Source organism: Dromaius novaehollandiae, unplaced genomic scaffold (genome assembly GCF_036370855.1).
Source record: "Dromaius novaehollandiae isolate bDroNov1 unplaced genomic scaffold, bDroNov1.hap1 HAP1_SCAFFOLD_95, whole genome shotgun sequence".
NCBI lineage: Eukaryota > Metazoa > Chordata > Aves > Casuariiformes > Dromaiidae > Dromaius > Dromaius novaehollandiae.
The window spans coordinates 58,278-77,500 of record NW_026991355.1 but is presented as its reverse complement, the minus strand read 5'-3'; the positions used below and the strand labels follow the sequence as shown (position 1 = coordinate 77,500).

General features: G+C 55.3%; 1 long non-coding RNA gene across 1 annotated transcript; it reads left to right on the top strand.

Moving 5' to 3' along the window:
* Positions 1-423: 423 nt before the first annotated feature.
* On the top strand, positions 424-10,079 carry LOC135326016 (uncharacterized). Its single transcript, XR_010386698.1, has 3 exons — positions 424-484; positions 1,073-1,321; positions 9,999-10,079. It is a non-coding gene; the product is annotated as an uncharacterized LOC135326016 (long non-coding RNA).
* The last annotated feature ends 9,144 nt before the right edge of the window (positions 10,080-19,223 follow it).

The following is a 19,223-nucleotide window of genomic DNA, read 5'->3' as shown; positions in this document are numbered from 1 at the left end:
CGAGGAGGTCAGGGCGTGGGGTATCAGCAAGCAGAACCCCTTCCCCACAAACAAACAAACAAGTAAAGCATACAAGCGTTGGGGGGCGGGGGGGCACACGGCAGACTGGCCTGGTAGCGGCCGGCCCAGCGGGTCCACCTTGGCTGGCCCGTGCACCTGGGCCTGGGAGGCTGCCTTTGCGGTGGCCAGAGGGTCTACCGGCTCTGGGAGTCTCGGAGGGGTGAACCAGTTGACCCGGCTCCAGTGGCTCTTCCCCGCCTTCAATTCCTCCAGGGCCAGACCCCCTCTCCCCATGCTGCCAGTGGTGGTGACAGCGGGGGTGGCTGGGGGGACAGGAACAGGAGACCCCTCCTCGCATGAGCAGGGGGGTCTGGGTCCCATCTTATTTCCCCCTTCCCCCAGCTCGGGTTCACCTGGTGGCCTGCAAAGGCAGCAGTGGCGTGAGCAGTGGCCAAAGTCTGCACGCCAGCAGGAGATGGCAGGGGTAGGTCCACGTGTCGGCCTCCAACGTATCTTTGCCCATGGGATGGACGTGGTGCTGCTCACCCGCTCCGGTCCCAGCAGCCGTTCTTCCAGGAAAGGCGTCCGCCCGAGTGCTGGCCCCGGGCAGACCTGTTGTTGCTGTCCCAGGGTGGGCAGCCTGGTGGTTGCATCCAAATGGGAAATTCCCTGTCCCAGAGTGATCTCTCCTGTTCCTAGCAAGCGGAGAAGGAGAGTGAGAAAACTGGGCCAGTCGGAGCTCTCAAGGCTGTGGAACTAAGAACTTTGAAAATGCACGGGGGCTGGGGGCAGGGGTGCCAAAGGGGTGCAGGCACTGTGCTGCAGAGTGGGAAGTCTGTTCCCGTATCTCTGGATACTGCCTTGCAGTCCAGGATGCCTGGATCTGAAGGCATAGTGTCTTGTGTGGCATGCTGGCAGCAGAAGCGAAAAGACTGTGGTGGGCAGTGTTTCTAGAGCCCAGCCTCAAGGGTAGTCACAATGAGCTGTTCAAGTGGGATTTTTTTTTCTTTTTTTTTTAAAGTTAAGGGGTCTCTCATAACTGCTCACTATGAAAGTCTGTTGTGGTCTCTAGGTGACACAGCAGTGGAAAAAGTGCAGAAATGTCAGCACCTGGGGGAACAAGGAAGGAGTATGACAAGAGCAGAAGAACTGGAGTCCCCGGGGTATCCCAGCAGGCGCTCGTGGGAAGTGGTAGAAAGGCAATGATGGGTTCCTTACCAACCTTGGACTCTCTGGCAGCCACGTGAAGCCTCTTCAGTCGGAGGGCTCTCCTCTCCTCTCCTCTCCGCTGTTGACATGCTCTGCATTTTTGCCAGCAAAGGTAAGACAGTTTTAATTTAAATTGGCAAGCATTGTATGTGACTTTGTTGTTCAAAGTCCTTGGAAGGCAACAGTGAAATTCTTCCCACAGACGACATGAGTCTGCTCAGTCTTCTGTACTACTGAGTTTTGCTATTGCCCAGCTCCCTTGTGGTCGAGGCTGAACATGGGTGGGACAGGAGACCAAGTTCCCAAAAGACGCTTCACCAAATGTGACATGGGCAGGTGGGCTGCTTACCAAGCCCACTCAGTTCATTAAATAGCCAAATGCCTCATCATCTAATTAGTGATGTGCATGAATGCATCAAGGGACTGGGCTTGGCAGAATCGGCAGGGAAAGAAGAGCCTGTTGAGCCTCAGTGCAGGCAGCCATGCCCTTCTCACAGGCTAGGGGAGGCTGTGCTGGGACGATGCTGTGCCAGCACCATGGGGTGCCAAGAGCAGGTCACTTGCTGTGGCACAGCAAATCCTGCCAAATTGGCAGAAGACGACGTGTTGCTTCTGCAAGAAGCTCCTCCTCTGCTGTGGCAGCGAGGAAGTGTCTCCAAGGAAAAGGCGCAGAGAGTTCACACACAAGGGCTGCATCCAAATTTCGGTTGCATGCTGGGAAAGTGGCTGGCACATTGCAGAGGCTAACGGCATCCCCAGGTACTCCTCGCGGCTTTAGGTGGTGCAGAAGGCCCTTTTGCATTCCTCCTCCTTATGGGTTTGGAGCCAAGTCTTTTCCCTCTTGCAGGTCCAGCTTTGTGCACTAGCAAGTCCCCTGGGACATTCAGGGAGCTCTGTGAAGAGAGACAGGGGGTGCCAGTTCTTTACTCTCACGTCATTCAGCCCCCTGTAATCTACACAGGGACATCCTTCCTTCTCCCCTGCCCCCACATTAAAAGAAAAAAAAGTGAGAGAGAAGAAAAAAGTATAGCCCCTCCCTTGCCCCCACCCCCACCCAGGGGGGAAGGGGTTAGAAGGACAGGTGAACCTGTGCTCCAGATGGTTCCCCTCAAGGGCTGTTATCTCAGGGCATGATGAGGTAGAGATGCCCCCAAAGGACAATTCCTTCCCTGGCATGAAGTCCTCAGGACAGCCATAGAGGCAACAGGGTGGTAGGGTTTCTGCATCTTTCTTTCTGAAGAGATCCACACAGTCACTGTACTCACCTAGGAGCATTGCCAGGGAGGTCCCGGAGAGGTATGGTCTTGACACTTGGGGGACCTTGCTCTAGCAAGGCAAGCTCAGCCCCAGCTGCCCACTGACAAGACACAAAGAGGTCCTCAGGGTCTGGAGAGTAAGGTTCCTGTGCTCCATACAGGGGGACACCCCTTCTTGGGCCATCCTGAAGAGCCAGGAGATGACTGCTGTGCAGCTGATGTGTGTTGGGAAGGGCTCTGAGGAAGCAGGGAGCACTGGGGTCAGCATACTGAGGAGCCCCCATAGCCTTGCTCAGTGCTCAGGAAAGGGTTCAGGGAGCTGGGGATCAAGGGATGCTGTGGGCACAGGGGAAGGCAACAGAGCTTTCAGGGCTGTGAGGTGCCTCTGCATGCTGAGCCCAGCCTCCTGGAGGACTCCCAAGTCCCTGGGGAAGGCAGTCTGCAGGACTGCTCTGGGGACTGGCCCCAAAGCAACTCCCCAAGGCCAGGCCTCCTGGTGCTCAGCTGAGGGCTTGAGGGGGCCTGAGCTAACCCTTAGGGAGCAGCAGAAGCAGGGCTCCACCCTCAGGGAAGGCAAGCCAGCAGTCAAGGGGGAGGGGCTAGGGCCCACAACCCAGGCCAGACAGTGAGCTCAGCAAGTGGGCAAAGTCCCACAGCAGCACAGCCAGGTGAGCAGAGCAGGGTGGTGCCAAGAGGTTCTCCTGAGAGCCCAGGGATCCTCAGGCAGGGCAGTATAACAGGCCCCATGCAAAGTCCCTCAGGGAGGCCAAGCAGCACTTGAGCACCAGAGCTGGAGCACACAGCCCTAAGACAGAGCTCAGGCATAGCCTGAAAGCCCCAAGCTGAGCATTGATAGAGCCCCTGGTCAGAGGGAGCAGGTGAAGGCCCCAGGTGAGGCCTCTTAGTGCCTTTGGGGTGCTGGGTGTTTCCAGCTAGTCCTTGGCTAGGGGGAAAGGTCTGGTGGAATGAGCAAGGAAAGAAGAAAGAGCCTGTTGAACTTGACTGTAGTTTGGCACTGTAAAGAGACATAGGAGGCACAGAGGAAGCAAGAGGCCCTGCTGAGGCCCTGCTGTGGCCTGGGCACCAGTACAATAGCACTGTCCTGTTTTGTGTTTGCTTTTTTCTTTTCCACTGGCCCAGTGAGGTTGGGGCAAGCCCCCAAGGGGCTCTGCCTTCTGCTGCTAAGTTCCCAGTGTGTGTTGGGCATGACTGATTCTGGGTGATGACAGTGGCAGCAGGTTGCTGGGTCTGGCTCTGACATGTCTTTCCCCATGGGGCAGGCTGTGAGGTAGATGTGGTTTTGCTCTCCCATCCCAGGGTGGGTGCATGTGAGAGATGCTCACTCTGCCCTGCTGTGGGGTAGACCTGCTGTTGCTCTCCCCCCATGGCCCCCGTGGTTCCCTGGAAGTTGTTTCTCCTGGTGTTGGCTGGCCCTCGGGAGGGCACTCATGTGGGCACAGGGTAAATGTGGGGTCACCCTGCCAGGTAGACCGGGTGTCCCTCCAAGGTCCAGGTAGTGCTGCCATCCTGCCTCAACCTCAGCTGCAGCCAGGTGGCCATTTTCCCCAGTGCTGGTGGGCAGGCCAGAGCAGGCTCAACATCGTCTCCATGCCATGCTGCACTGTGCTGCACTCTGCCCTGGGGCCCCTCAGACCTCAGAGCTCCCATTTGCTGGGCTGGTGTGCCCTTCCCTGTATGGTAGGGCAAAGAGGTGGGGGAAGATGTGGGGTCCCAGTTGCTGGTTTTTATTTTGCCTTCCCTTAAGCGACACCAGCTGCCTCCCCCCACCCTTGACCTTGGCAATAAACAGGCCTCCCAGAGAGCTTGGTCTGCAGGGTGTCCAGGGTGGTGGTGGGATGTGGGCCAGGGATGGTGGGGGGCAGATGTCAGCTGAAACAGGTGACGTGCACAGAATCTGCTTCCCTGAGCCCCCAGAAAGAGCTTGTGAATCCTGGTGGGACGGCCCTGCTGCGGGCACTGTGTGCCTGTGCAGTGTTGGGGGCAGATGCAGTGGGGGTGCTGGTCAGCCTGTGGTCAGGGATTCTTCCTCTGCCCCCAACAACAATGTGCTGGCCACAAAGTTTAGGAACAGCTGGGGCCAGGGAGAGAAGGGAACACAAGCAAGCAAGCAGGTGATGATGAATGGGTGGTGGGGAGGCACATGGGGTGGGTGGATGGTCTGGGTCCCCTGCTCAGGGCCATTCGGGCTTCTCAGTGCACTCAGGGCTCTGACAGAAGTCCCAGGAACTCTCAGAGCATTTCTCCTAATGCAGTGCTTTTCTGCATACCTGCCTTCTTCCTCCAGCTCAGGCTCAAGCTTGTCTGCCATAGTAGTAGGCACAGTAGGACTCTTGTGCATTCCTTCAGGTGTGCCACTAATGAGATGACCAGGCAGGTAGCTCTTTCTTGAAGCAAGTTTGTGCCTATGTGCCCAGGAGCTCCCCTGAAGCTCAGGCCGGGATCTTCAGTGCCTGTCTGAATGCTGTTGGAGGAGTATATGTGTGCAGCTCCATCACAGCCATGCCTATGGCTGGCCATGAACTTTGCTGATCTGGCCCGTGGCCTGTCGTTCCAGCTGGACTGCAGACCTACCTTGTCACTGTGGACTGGGTCTGACCCTGCTTACCATCAGTGGTCCTGATCCTTCCTTGACTTGCTGGCTAGGCCTCAGCTCTGCCTCGTCACCACGAAATTGCCTGAAGACTTGGCCTCTTGGTTGAACCTGGCAACTGTTATGGAAATTAGGCTTGTCAGCCACCATAACAGGGCCCGACCCTAGGTTCCCACAGAAAAGTTCAGAGCCAAATCAAAGCCAATTAAATAATTAAATTTTAATGATGTGCGTGCAGTAATTACAGCTCGAGCTGGGTGCCTCCGAAGAGGGACCCCAAACAAAGAAATCCCTGGGCAGCTGTAGCTTTTTTCAAATTAAGTTTCCCACCCCTCATGCAGTAGTTCAGACCAATAGTAATTTTTAGGTCTGGGGTCTCCTGCTCCTTATTGGCTCTCATTGTTGTTCCTAGGCAGGCTGTTTTTCTCCCTTATCTTTACTGTTGTGGTTTCTGCTGACAGTTGTACCTTGGTTTCTTGTTGGGTCTTACTGTTGTCTCTCAAGGTCCTGAGAAGGAGGAGGTGATTCTAAATCATAACAATTAACACTGCCCCAGCAGTGAGCTGAGGCTTTGTCCCTCAAGGTCTTAATGCCCTGCACTGGTCTTATTTCAAAGCCTTGACATCCTCCCTTTCCGAGTGTGAGACGCAGGAATGCAGACTGCTTGTAGCTTCCTTATGTTCCCAGCTTGAACCAGCTCTGAGGCCCTTTTTTTACTGGACTAAGTAAAAGTTCATTATTTTATCTAAGTGCGGCCTAAGGCTTCAGCAAATTTAGCTCCTCATGCTAAGCAAGTTTTACAGAAGTTGTGCTAAGCGGCTACCTCTAGACAGTTTCAGTTCACTATTCTTTAACAGCTAGCACCTCTGGGTCTGCCTGACAAAACTTTCTTGGGTACTGCTGGACTGGGCCCCGGCTGGAGAGGCCCCTGCGCTGCCAGCCATGTAATGAGCCTTGGTTCCCAGCTGCCAGTTCCTTAGGGAGCAAGTGGGCCTCCCTGCTCCCTGCGAGTTCCCTTGGGCCATCTCAGGCCCTGGGCAGAGCAGCATGGGGCCTGGCCTGCAAGTGTGCAGGGCCTTGCCCCTGCGATTCCTCCTGTGTGGCCAGCCTTGCCAATGGCTCGGATGTGCCCACTGTGCTGACCCCCTGCTCAGCGTGAAGCACCTGAGTGACCCCTGCCCACCCGCAAGCAGTGCTGCCCATCCCTTTGTGGCTCCCTCGAGCCAGCTTGCAGCCTTCCCCGCTGAGCCTGGCAGGCACTGTGGAGCTCTCTGGGGCTAGCTCAGACCCTTCCCCCAAAGCCTGCCCAGCCCTGTGGGGCTCCCTGCAGGCAGCTTGCACCCTGTCCCCAGAGCCCATGTGGCCCTGCAGGGCTCTCCAGGAATGCCTCAGACCTTTCCTCCCCAAGCCTGCCTGGCCTCTGGGGCATCTCGTAGGCAGCTGGAACCTGCCCACAATGCCATAAGTCTCTGATGCCAGGTGCCTTTCCCACATCCCCATGCCTGTTTGAAGTCTGTATGCCATGAGATATACCTACCCACAGCAATTCTGTCCCTCTCCAGCAAGCCCCTGAAGCCAGACCTAGGTAAGACTGAGGACACACCTTGCTGGGAGGGGAGGCTTCTCTTAGGGCCCTGAGTGCACTCATTGGCCTTAGTGATGCTGCTCTTCAGAGGGAACTTGACAGGCTGCAGCAGTGGGCTGGTGGGCACCTCACTTCTTTCAAGCAAGGCAGCTGCAAATTCCTGCCTCAGGAATTTGGAATCACTCCCTGAAGCAGGACTGGCTAGGGCCAAGTGCCTGGAATGCAGCTGTGCTGGGAAGGAGCTGGGGTTCCAGGTGAATAGGAGTTGAAGAAGTGGCAAGTCCAGAATGCCGTCAGGCAGTGGTGGGCTTTTCTGCTCCAGCAGTCAGGAGCTATAAAAGATGTGGGTAGAGACAGGGCTGGAGAGAAGACTATGGCATATGTGCAAGGTCCCTGCAGGCTGGAGATCCATGGGTGCAATGGAGGTGCCACTCTGGGAGCCTGGGATGTGGCAGAGATGGCTCAGGCCTGGAGGCTGAGGGTGGGAGAAACACCCCCTTGCCCTCGGGGCAGTCCCCACAGTTCAGAAAATGAACCCAGCAGGAGGATGGAGCTGGCCACGTAGCAAATGTCCTCCCCACAGCCCTAGCATATACAGCCAGCCCTGGGAATGGGTGATGCGAGGGGCTGGGTCTGTGCCAAAAGACCTGGGGCAGTTTTCCTGGTGTGTTTGTGCAACAAGGACATAGAGCGGCCTCCTCTCTTCTGGCCCTTCATGTGTTTTCACGAGGCCTGGCTCTGCCCCAGGAGCACACTGGTGTGTGCCTCCCGCACAGGTGAGGGCCTCAGGTTAGTGCTTAGGCATGGGGTCGGAGCCTCCCACCCAGGATCTTCTGGACCCTGTCCCAGCTGCAGCAAGAGTACAGGAAGGCCCCTTACCTGCCCAAAACAGGTCCTCTCTCCTGGCTGCCACCTGGCAGCCCTTCCTGTCCTCCCGCGCCTGCCTCCAGCTCCTGCATGCTGCGCTGAGGCAACACAGAGCACCTCCTCATCAGCACCCAAGCGCTCTCCCTCCAACCTGCCTCTGCCTCTGCCACCTTAACCACCTGCGGCCCTCCTGGCATGCCCTTGATTTTCCCACAAGCACCTGACAATGCCTACCTCATCCTCCTCACCAATCACATTGCTGCAGCACAAGTGACCTCACAATCTACAGCGCAGCCCTCACACCTTCACCGCCACCTGCCTCTTGCCTGCCTCTGCCCTCTCAGCTCCACGCCCCTGCACTCCAGGACCCTACATGTCCTGCTCTTCTTCTGCCTCCCAGGCCCCCAACCCCTTCCAGCTCGGCTTACAAGAAGGCTGGGTGCTTAGGGGCTGCGCCAGAGCAAGTTTGGCCTTAGGCTTCAGGCACGTGTGCAGGCTTTGGGCTTTGTGCTGAGTGGGATCAGGGAAAGCTTTTGGCTGCTGGCTCAATGTAGGGCTTGGCGTTGGGGTCAGCTCCCCGCCAATACCTCTCTGCCCTCCTGGCATGTCCCTGAACTTCCCTTGAGGACCTCACAATGCCTGACTAATGCTCCTTACCAAGCAGCTTCCTGCAGCGCAAGTGACCTCACAACCTTTGGCCCAGCCCTCGCACCTTCACCTGTTGCTCTCTTTCACCTGCCTCTTGTCTCTCCTCTCATCTCCACCTCTTTTCACTCCTCATAGCCACTGCCGATCCTCCGTCTCCCAGGGATCAAACGTCTTCGAACTTGCCTTTGAGGGTGGGTGCAAGGCTCTGGGTTTTAGGAATGTTATTAGTGTTTACAAGTGTAAGTATAACCCTTATGAATTAGGCTTTGGCATCAGGTGATGCTTTGTACTCTGTGGTTAGTGTGCAGGATTCGCGTAGGCATTAGATCTCTCTTGTTAGTGTTAAGGAGGAGAGTTATTGTTTTGGGAAAGCCTTAGTAGCAGGTTCCCTGTTTCATTGAAGGTTTCTTGTCGTTGAATAGTGTATGAGGTAGCTTTTTGGCAAAGGATTTATGCTTGAAGTTAGGGATGAGGCTTCAGAATGTGAGCCATGGTATTGCCTAACATTTGACAGACGGGACCCAGGGCATGAGATCCAGAGTTTAGTGGGGATCTTGAGATTAGATAAGGGGTAATGGGTTCCAGCTTCAGTTTAGCAGTGAGGGGTTTAGGTTGTGACTGTTCGTGGGGAAGAGGTTACAGGGTAGTGGCAGGGCTTAGGGTATGGGATAGGGCTTAGGGGTACTGGCTCGTTGTAGATGAACAGCCTGACAGAAGTGGCTTCACAGTCACTCTCCCAAACACATTGCCCTTAGCTGGAATCCCCTTACCTACCATGACGTGACATCTCTTGTGGCTGAGATCCTGAGCTCCCTCATGGCCTCACCTGTGTTTTATTTCTGCTTGACACTCATGTGCTGAAACAGTAGGGACCCCTCCCCCAGTCGACAACCAAGTGTTTTCCCTCCAACCTGCCCCTGCCTTGGCCTTCCCAAAAGAAAAGGCACAGGGCAGCAGCACAGAGCCCAAGAAGCACAGCCCAGCCTGGCTCAGTGGCTGATGACTGTGGCAACACCCTCAGCCAAAGGTGGGAGCAGGGGCTGAGGCAGTGGGCACCTCTCGGCTGACACCAAGAGGATTAGCATTTGGTGGGTTGAGGGTGGGTGCCTGGGACCTGCACTGCCAGGGTGAGTTTGGTGTGGTTGGAGCAGAGGGGCCAGCCAGCGCTTTCTGTTGGGACAGTATCTGCAGTCTCAGGGTCCTTCTCTCAGACCATGGGAGCAAGTGAAGCCTTGGTGTAAGTCTTCCCATTGAGTGAAGGCTGACTGGGCTGCTTGGCTCCTGCAGGGAAAAATAAGCAACACTTCAATTGATTTCATAGCCTACACTGACTGCAGGCCTAAGTGAGAGGCTTGTGCTGTGAGTTCAGGACCACGGCATTACCTGCAGGGGCCAGTGCAAGGATGATAGCTCAGTCCCTTACTGGGGAAAAACTTGCCACTTTCAGGGCGTTTATTTCTGTGGGCTCTCCTAGAAGCCCCAGGTATAAAAGGACACAAAGTGAACAGCAACAAAACCCTCATCCTATCAGATAACACTTAACAACAGCAACGTGTAACTTCTGCATCTTGGACTGTCTTTGCATCTCCGCTTTGACATCTCAGGCAAGACGGATGCCAGCCTCTAAACAGGGAAAGTGCATCCTTTTTGCCTAAGGCTGGGTTCATGGCACTGAATTTGTAAGAGATCCAGGGATACCGGGGGCAGGGGCAGAGTAGAGGCCAAGGCCCCCCTCTCTAACTGCCTGAACAATCAGGCAGTGCCACTTGCCAGAGGAAGAGAGGACAGTTCTCTGGTGTTCACACTGTCTCTTCCTTCACAGCCCTCCATGGAGCCCCAAGTGAAGGACTGCAGAGCTGCTGGGTTTGTGCTGACTGCTCTTGGCAGGACCGGGAGCTCTGAGATGACCAGAGTGCATTCCACACAGGCAGAAGGAAAGCTGTCACTGCTGCCAGTTCCCCAGGTGAGAGCAGGGCCCAGGGAAGACACATGCAGAAAGATGCAGGCTAGCCATGCTTGGGAGGGATCACAGCCTGTGAGCTGAACCTTTGCTGGCAACCAGCTGCTGCTTGCTTTTGCTTTGCTGCAGCTATTCACCCACCTAGTTGCACGGGCAGCTGAGCCACCCACAGCACTTCTGCCTGCTTGGCTCTGTGTGAGAGCCTCAGCCCTGCACAGGGCAGCTGTGAGCTGACTGCTGTGGGCTCAGCATGGCAGCCCCTCCACCGGCGAGCGTGTGTACAATGGGGAGCTTCACTTGTGCCAAGGGGGACTCATCCAACCCAAGGCCTGGCAATGTGCCACTGCCATGGGAGGCCTTGGAGCTGGCTGGCTGGCTGTGCCAGAGCCAGTGGCTAGGAGATGTGGGCAAGCTTGCCCAGATCTTCCCAGGGCAGGCTCTGTGCCTCTGGTGTGAGCAGAGTGGTGAGTGCTAACCTGAGTACCAGGGGATTATCACCACGGCATCAAAGCCATGGGCTCAGGCTGCAGATTGTCTGCAGCAGAAGGGGTACTTAGACATGCATGGCTTAATCTTTGAGACAGGCATATGCTCCTGGCAGGGTCAACCGGGTGCACCAGCCCACCCCAGCAGCAAGCCGCGCTGCTTTTCCCCTCCACCTGTGGGAGGGGGTTAGGCCATGCCATGGCCAGGGGGTGAACAACTTGGCGGGGGCAGCGGCACCCCCTCACTGAGAGACGGGAGCAGCACAAATCACAGTGGCCCTGCTGGCCTTCCCCACCACTGCGCCCCAGGGGGAAGGAGCGAGGGCTGCTGCACAGCTTTTGGCGTGTGGCACCTCATGCGAGATGGCGGCGCACCCATGGAACCGACTGGGGATGACCCTCCCTCCAAGACCAGCAGAACATTGTGCGTGCAGGCGGATGGGTGAACCCTCTCTGCACATGATCCCTTTTTGGGAGCAACGGACATGCTAGAGGAGAAAGTGACCTCGAGGAGCCATGGTCCCCCAACCGAGGAACAGCTGGGTGGCACGATCTGTGGCAGGTGGGGGTCCAGCAGCTCTAGGAGGGAGAGGCGGACACCCCCCTTCTGCGCACACAGTGCCCCTGAAGCACACCCAGGGGTGGGTGGCACCCACTCACCCCTTCTCGTTCACCACCCTGCCAATGGCTGCTTGCAGCTGGCACCCGACGACCTGGGGCTGAGACCATCGCCAACACCTCGCGCAGGTTTTTTGGATGCCTGGGAACTCAGGGCTACTTGGCCTCGCAGAGCCAGGTTCCGTGAAGAAGCCCGAGGAAAGGGGGATAGAGAGCACACACCTCCTTTGCTGCTCCAGCGGGCAGCACCTCGCACACGACGGGACGCGCACTGGAGAGGAGACCCCCCCCGCCTGAACATCAGACACCGCGGCGCGCCCTATGACGGGGAGCACAGAAGAGCTGACCTGCTGGGGGCCCTCTCCAATGTGACCCAAATGGCCTCATCGATCAGGCAAATCCTGAGCCAACTCACCTGCCCAGCGTGGCCACCAAGGAGGCAACCTGCAGCGGGCATGGCGTGTGGGTGTGGGCCATCGTCTGCAAGAGGTGCCCACTCGAGGCTCAACACCAGCACCCCCCACGCTCCCTGCGACAGGGAAACAGGGAAGCACCGGCCCACCGAGAGGCCTCTACAACATGTCCCAGAACACCTCAGCAGGCGTTGCATGCAGGTGTGGATCAGCAGCCATGGGAGCTTGCTGCTCCAGCTGGAGCACTGTCACCGCTCTGCTCCCTGTGGCAGGGTCCCATGAACAAGGCCCTCAAGCCGCTGGTGACTGGGCAGAGCCGCACAGGGCACCCCTTTTCTCATTGGACCGCCCTGCGCTCGGAAGGCTCACACACCACAAGCAGCACCAGGCCTTCCTCAGACGTGGGGCTCCTCGAGGAAGACCTCCTCGCCACCCTGAGGCTGGCCACCCACAGCCACGTCAACCTGCTCAGCCCTCCAAGACCCATCGGAGCCGCGTCAACCTGCTCACTCCACTGAGACCCCCAGAGCCAGCAGACTCCCTTCGCCACCACAAAGGCAGCCTCCAAGGCCCACGTGGCTGGGCTGGCCACTGCCAAGGTGGACCCAGTGGGCCAGCCACTACCAGCCAGCCTGCACCTCCCACCCACCACCAAACCCTTTCCCATTCCTTGGAGAGTTTCCTCTTCTTCCTTGCTGCCTGTGTGCTTTGGTCCTTTCGGGGGCGTCTGTTTGCTCCTTTTGGGGATCATATTGTTCTGTTTGTGGTGGTGGTTGTTTCTTTGCTGGCTGGTGGGGTTTTCTTGTGTGTGTTGGAGGAATGCAGGGCCAGGCCCCCCCAGCCCCCCAGCACACCCCCTGCTTAAAACTCCCAAACCCACAAGGATCAGGAGACCTCACTTTTACAGTCCAAATTTGTGCTGAAGAACAAGAACAAGCAAGCTTCTGGCCTCCCTCAGCTTGCCTTAGGACATCCATGTTACCGGTTGACAGCTGTACCATCCCATTCCAACTGCCCACCTGACGCTTCCCTCAGAGCAGGTCATGCCCAGCACACCCTGGGATCTTGGCTGTACAAGTGAGAGCCCCTTGGGGGCTTGTCCCCAGCCTCACTGGGGCAGTGTGTGTGGGGTGGCAAATCGCCATAGTAGCATTTCATTGGTCAAATTTTCATATTCCACATTTCCACAGGGCCACATATTCCACATTTCTACAGGGCCTCCCGCTTCCTCCACACTTCCTATGTCTCTCTGCAGTGCCAAACCAGAATCAAGCTCAACAGGCTCGCTCTTCTTTCCTTGCTCATTCCTTGCTGACCTTTTCCCCTAGCCAGGGATTAGCTGGAGACAGCCAAGGCCCTCAGTGCCCTAAGAGGCCTTCCTTGGAAGCCTTCATTGTTCTGAACAGCCTCTCCTGGGGTCTCCAGCCACTCCCTCTGCCCAGGGGCTCTCTTAATACTCAGCTTGGGCCTGTCAGGCTATGCCTGAGCACTCTGTCTTGGGGCTGTGTGCTCCAGCTGTGGTGCTCAAGTGCTGTTTGCACTCCCTGAGGGACCTTGGCTGGGGTGTGTCATGCTGCCTTGCCTGAGCATTCCTGCACTCTGAAGAGGGCCTCTTGGCACCACCCAGCTTGCCTTGCTGGAGCTCTGGCAGGGGAGTCAGTCAGCTGCTGTCTCTGCACTACAAAGGAGGAAGCTGGCTGGGGCAGCAGGGTGGGAAGAATGGCCAGGGTGGCTCCTGCCCAGAGCCTGAGGCAGCTCTCAGCCTGCCTCTTGCTGTGGAGAGGCACCTGAGAGTGCAGGGGGGCCCTTGGGGGAGCTCAGCCATGCTTTTCCCCACCCCTGCCCCTTAGCACTCGCAAAGGAGGAGCCCATGGAGGAAGGCACAGCAACCCTGCATCCTCGTGGTGCCCTCAGCACCAAGGTGCCTGCCTGGCTGCAGCTGCCACCAGTGCCACAGCCTGCAGCTGTGACTCCCCCAGGTGCCAAGACCAAACCTCTGCTGCACCCCCTGGCAATGCTCCTAGGGGAGTGCAGCAGCTGTGTGGATGCCTTCAGCAAGAAGGGTGCAGAAACTCTCCTGCCTCTATGACCATGCCCTGGCCCTCAGGCCGGGGCAGGAAGTGCCCTTTGGGTGCATCTCTACCTCACCATGGGCTGGGTTAACAGCCCTGGAGGAGAACCATCTGGAGCATGGGTTCACCTGTCCTCCCAGCTCCCCTGCCCCCCTTCCCCCTCCCCCCGGGACTACATATGTATATGTGTATGAAGAACTGGCACCTGCTGTCTCTCTTCACAGAGCTTTGCAGAGCATGCCCCAGGGGACTCGCTGCTTCCTAAAGCTGGACCTGCAAGAGGGAAAAGACTTGGCTCCAAACCCATAAGGAGGAGGAATGCAAAAGGGCTTTCTGCACCACCTAAAGCCGCGAGGAGTACCTGGGGATGCCGTTAGCCTCTGCAATGTGCCAGCCACTTGCCAGCATGTTGTCAACGATGTGCTGAAGGAATTGCTTGAGGACTGTGTTTGGGCATAACTGCCCTGTGCCCTCCTGACCTTGCAGCCCCCTGCTACTTTTTGCCTTTGTTACCTTCCGTGGGCAGTTCTCGAAGCAGGCTCTTCCTCCTGCAGCTCGGAGAACAGCTCTCCGCTGGCAGAGAGCTTGCTTTTGGGGGCCACCAGAAGCACAAGCACCCTCTGTGGAACTGAAATGGGCCTTGACTGGAGTCCTGCTCCTAGTCCACCCGGATCCCAGCTGGCCTTTCCTTGGAGAAGCAGCTGCCTCAGACCGAGCCCTAGGGGCCACCATCTCCCAGAGGTGGAGAGACAGTAGGTCGGGACTGTGGGGAACCTCCTTCACGCATTCATGCGCATCACTGCTTAGATGATGAGGCATTTGGCTATTAATGAACCACAGAGAATTTCTCTGGCACCTCTTCTGGATTGGGCTTGGTAGGCAGCCTGTCCGCCCGTGTCAAATTCAGTGGTGCTCATGTGGGGACCAGATCCCATGTCCCATACCTACTAGGCTCGACCACAAAGGAGCCAGGCCATAGCAAGATTCCATGGTACAGAAGACTGAGCAAGCACACATTGTCATCTGGGTGGTGGAGAATTTTGCTCTTGCCTTCGAAGAAGGACTTTTTTACACCAAAGTCGCACAAATATTAATACCAGTTAAAGAAGTAAACATTCTTACCTTTGCTGGTAAAGATCTCCACAGAGGAAAGGAGAGCCCTGTGTGAGAAGAGCTTCACCATCCTCTTCAGATGGCCACTGGAGAGTCCAGGGTCCACAAGGAATCTGTCATTGCCTTTCTACCACTTCCTGTGAGTGCTGACTGGCAAGCCTGGGGACTCAGCCTCTTCTGTTCTTGTCACCTCCTTTGTGGCATACGACGACACGGACCTCAAGAAGGGTAGTGCAAAAAGCCTTTATTGAAAACACAATGGCTGGTTATATAGCCATCAGGCTCAGCCACTCCTGCAAGTATCTCCTTGGCATTGTGGCATCCTGTGATAGGTAGAAGACGTCTTCTGATGCCTAGCAGGTGGGCAGGACAGTCCAGCAGGACAGGCCCACCGCAACTGCTGACACGTAGGCAGGAAGGCACACTGTGACTGCTGACACAGGCAGGAAGGCACATGATCACTGGCAATTCACGTGCGCACATTCTGGCCACAAATCATAGTTACCAGATCATTACTTTGTGCCTTAGAGATTCTCTGCTGTCTTACACAGCATCATTCAATCTTGGTCCCCAACACTCCTTCATCTCTTCCTCTAGATGCTGGTACTTCTGGACTTCTTCTGCTACTGCGTCACCTGAAGATGATGACCTGCTTTGATAAGGAACAGTAACATCCACTGCTTTTGCCTGAGACCCCTTAACCACAGCCCAGTCTGGCCTGAAGAGCTTGTTGTTGTTCTCCATAAGGTTGCCTTCTGAGAACATCCCCCACCCCAGTCTTTCTGCCTCTTCTGCCAGCATACCACACAAGATGCTATGCCTCTGGATCAGGGCATCCTGGACTGCAGGGCAGTACCCAGTAATACTAGTGGCATTTCGCTGGCAGACAGGCCATGGCATGGGCTGCATGTGCATGGGGCCTCCCACTTATTCTACACCTCTCATGTCTCTTCACAGCGCCAGACCAGAGTCAAGCTCAACAGGGTCTTCTTTCCCCGCTGATTCCGCCAAGCCCGTTCCCTTGGCTGTGGTTTCGCTGGATAGTAGGTAGGGACAGTGGGAATCTCGTTCATCCATTCATGCGCGTCACTAATTAGATGACGAGGCATTTGGCGATTTAATGAACCATAGATACTATGGCACCTTTTCCGGGTTGGGATTGAGAGGTGGCCCGTCCGCCCAAGTCAATTAAGTGGTGGTCATCTGGAGACGAGATGTTACGTCCCTACGTACAAGCTCGACCACAAGGGAGCTGGGCAAGAGCAAAATTCAGCAAGAGAGAAGACTGAGCCAGCCCATGTCGTCTGTGTGAAGAATTTTACTGTTGCCTTCCAAAGAAGGACTTTGGATTAGTAAGTCCTATATTGGTTAGTAGAAAACATTAAACATCTTTACCTTTACTGCTAAAGATGTGAATTATGTCTACTGAGGATAGGAGAGCTCTCCGAGAGAAGAGCCTCGCTATCCTTAATTGGCGGCTACTGGAAAGTCCAAGGTCGGCGAGGAAACTGTCGTTTGCCTTATGCCACTTCCTGCGAGCGCCAATTGGGAAACCCAGGAACTCCACCTCTCCAGCTTTTGTCAGTTCTCTCACTTGTTCTACAAGATGTTGATACTTTCGGACTTTCTCTGCCGCTGCGTCCCCCAGAGATGACAATCCGCTCTCGTAGCGGACTGTAACGTCCACTACTTTCGCCCGGCCTTCCTTAACCACCACCAAATCTGGCTTAAGAAGCTCGTTGTTGTTATCTCTGAGGTTGGGCTCTATGTAGATCTCCCAACCCTGTTTCTTAGCTTCTCCAACCAGCAGTCCACAAAAGATGCTATTCCTTTTAATCCGGGCATCCTGGACTGCAGGGCAGTAGCCAATAATATGTGAACAAGTCTCCCATTCTGCAGGACAATGCCGGCATCCCTTTGGTGCCCCTTCTCCCAGCCCACGTGCCAAATACTCCCTAGTGGGATAGACACTGGCACGCAGCTGTATCGCTGTTAATAGCTTCCTGTGGGGAATGCCCCGATAATGTACGAGCCAATCATTACTGATATTATCTTTCTCAAAGTTCTTAATACCGTGGCCCTGTGCTTTCAGATTGGCCCAATTTTCTAACTCTCTTTTCCTCCACTTGCTAGGAATAGGATAGATGACCCGGGGAGATGGTACTTCCCATTCAGACGTCGTCTCGCTCCCGTCCAGTACGGTCGGAATTCTCATGGGGAGTTCTTCCCCGATTGATGGTACTTTATCGGCCTTTCCTCCCGCGGTGATCCGCACCTTTTCCAACTCCTTCTGGATCCCCTCTTCCAGAACAATTGTTCTAGTGATGGTATCAGAAGATTGGGCGATACGATGCAGCCGACGAGCCTGAATGTTTGGAATTTGGCTCGCCAGCCGTGCAATTCCGAGACTGCCATCCTTTGTGCTGGAATACAGGATGGCGTCACACCTACTGGGTGGTAAGTGAAGCCAGCCCTTCACTGCTGATCTTATTGCAAGGTCCAAGGAATGGAGGTATGAGGCGTTCGCTCCGGCATGATCAGCCGCATATAGCAACCGTGGGACTGCGTACACTTTCAAGATCTCAACCTTCTGAAGTCGCTTTAATGGGGTTTCTCCAACGTTGTTCACCCATGTGCCCAGCTTTTCCTGCAGCTCTGGTTGGGAGACACCAATCCAAAGGTCAACTCCCAGGCCCAAATATTTTTCAGAGCTGCCAGGCTCAATTAGATGTAATTGAGCTCCATCAGTCGTCCATGGGTTGCAGTTATTAATTGTATAAGAGTCTTTCGTGGGCCTTATGAAAAACCCATGTCATTTCGCTGCATGCACCTTCAGCCCGGTTTGATAGCAAAATTCTTCCACCACTTGAATATTCTTTTGCATACGATCACACGAGTTGCTCAGCAGCACAAGATCATCCGCGAATGCCAATGTTGACAGAGAGCTGTTCTTGTACCTAAACCCTTCTTTACCATCTTCTAATCGACATAGTAGTGGATCCATTGATAGGTTAAAGAGAACTGGGGACCTCGGGTCGCCTTGCTTCACACCGGTGAGGATCTTAACCTTCTCCGAGTGGGTTCCTCCAACCTCCAGCCGTGTCGCACTGTTGTACATTTCAGCAATGATGTCGATGATATGCCCATCGACATCTTTTTGCCTGAGGACCTGGAAGATGTGTCGATGGTGGACCGAATCAAAGGCTTTTGCCAGGTCCACAAAGACGACCCCAAGCAATTTATGTTCTTTTTTCACCTATTTGATCAACATCTGGACGAGCTTGAGATTTTCCGCACAGCCCGGGGCTGCAATAAACCCTCTTTGGCGGCTGTTAATTGGACATGCTTTTCGTAGCCGTGTTGTTAAGATCCGGGAAAACAGTCACAAAATAATCGACCCAATGGTAATGGGTCGCCAGTTGTTAATATCTCCTATCGTCCCAGGATCTGTGCATTTGGGTAGCAAGATCGTTCTGCACTCCTTGATCTCATCAGGGATCTTCCCGGCCAAAAGCCACAGATTGAACAAATCGGCTAGTTGACTGCCCTGAGGGTCCTTCTTTAGGATGTCCCTCAGGCTTAAGCCATCAGGCCCGGGGGCCAAGTTCTTAGTCATCTCGGCCATGTTCTTCTGGACTTCCGCTGGGGAAATCATCTTAAAAGCAGAATTGTCCGCCGCCCCCGCACTATGGAAAGCACCCAGACTGAGAAAGGGGCCACCTTCTTCCCACTTCTTTCTGAATGAGTTATAAAGTTCATCCATTGGAAGGGGGCTCTTAAGTGCTTCGATGTTATCCAAGATGATACCAGCCAGCTTCTTACGATCCATCTCGAAGAGCTGCTGGTATCTCAGGTACTGGCCCCGTTTCACTGCCCTGGTCTTCATCCACTTCTCCACCTTCTTGGGCGTGGGTCCAGCCTGGTGCTTTCTCAGTTGTTTCAATTTAGCTACTCTGGCATGTCCCACCAGCTGTGCCAACCACTCTTCCATTGGTCCCTTGATGACATTCCGGGCGTCTTTAGCACCCTCCAGGACCTCCTCAAAGGCAACCTTCAGACTGGGGGAAAGGGTTCCCACTCGTATTCTCTCTGCAATAATCCTTCTATATTCTGTCTTTATCAACTCAATCCTTTCCTTCTCAGCTGGTTCGTCCCCTTCACACTGATGTTCTGCTTTCCTTGGTGATGCTGATGTCTTAGCACCTGCCGCAAGCTGGCGTCTCTTATCGCTGATCTGCTTTGCCATTTTTGTGGGCAAATGCTCCCTGATCAGCTTGTTCACAAAGCGCTCGTTCTTGTATTTCTTCAAACTCTATCAATAGCACCGTCTCCTCTTCAGTCCAGCAGCTCTTATGCATGCCTCGGATTCCTTTTCCCTTTGGACGA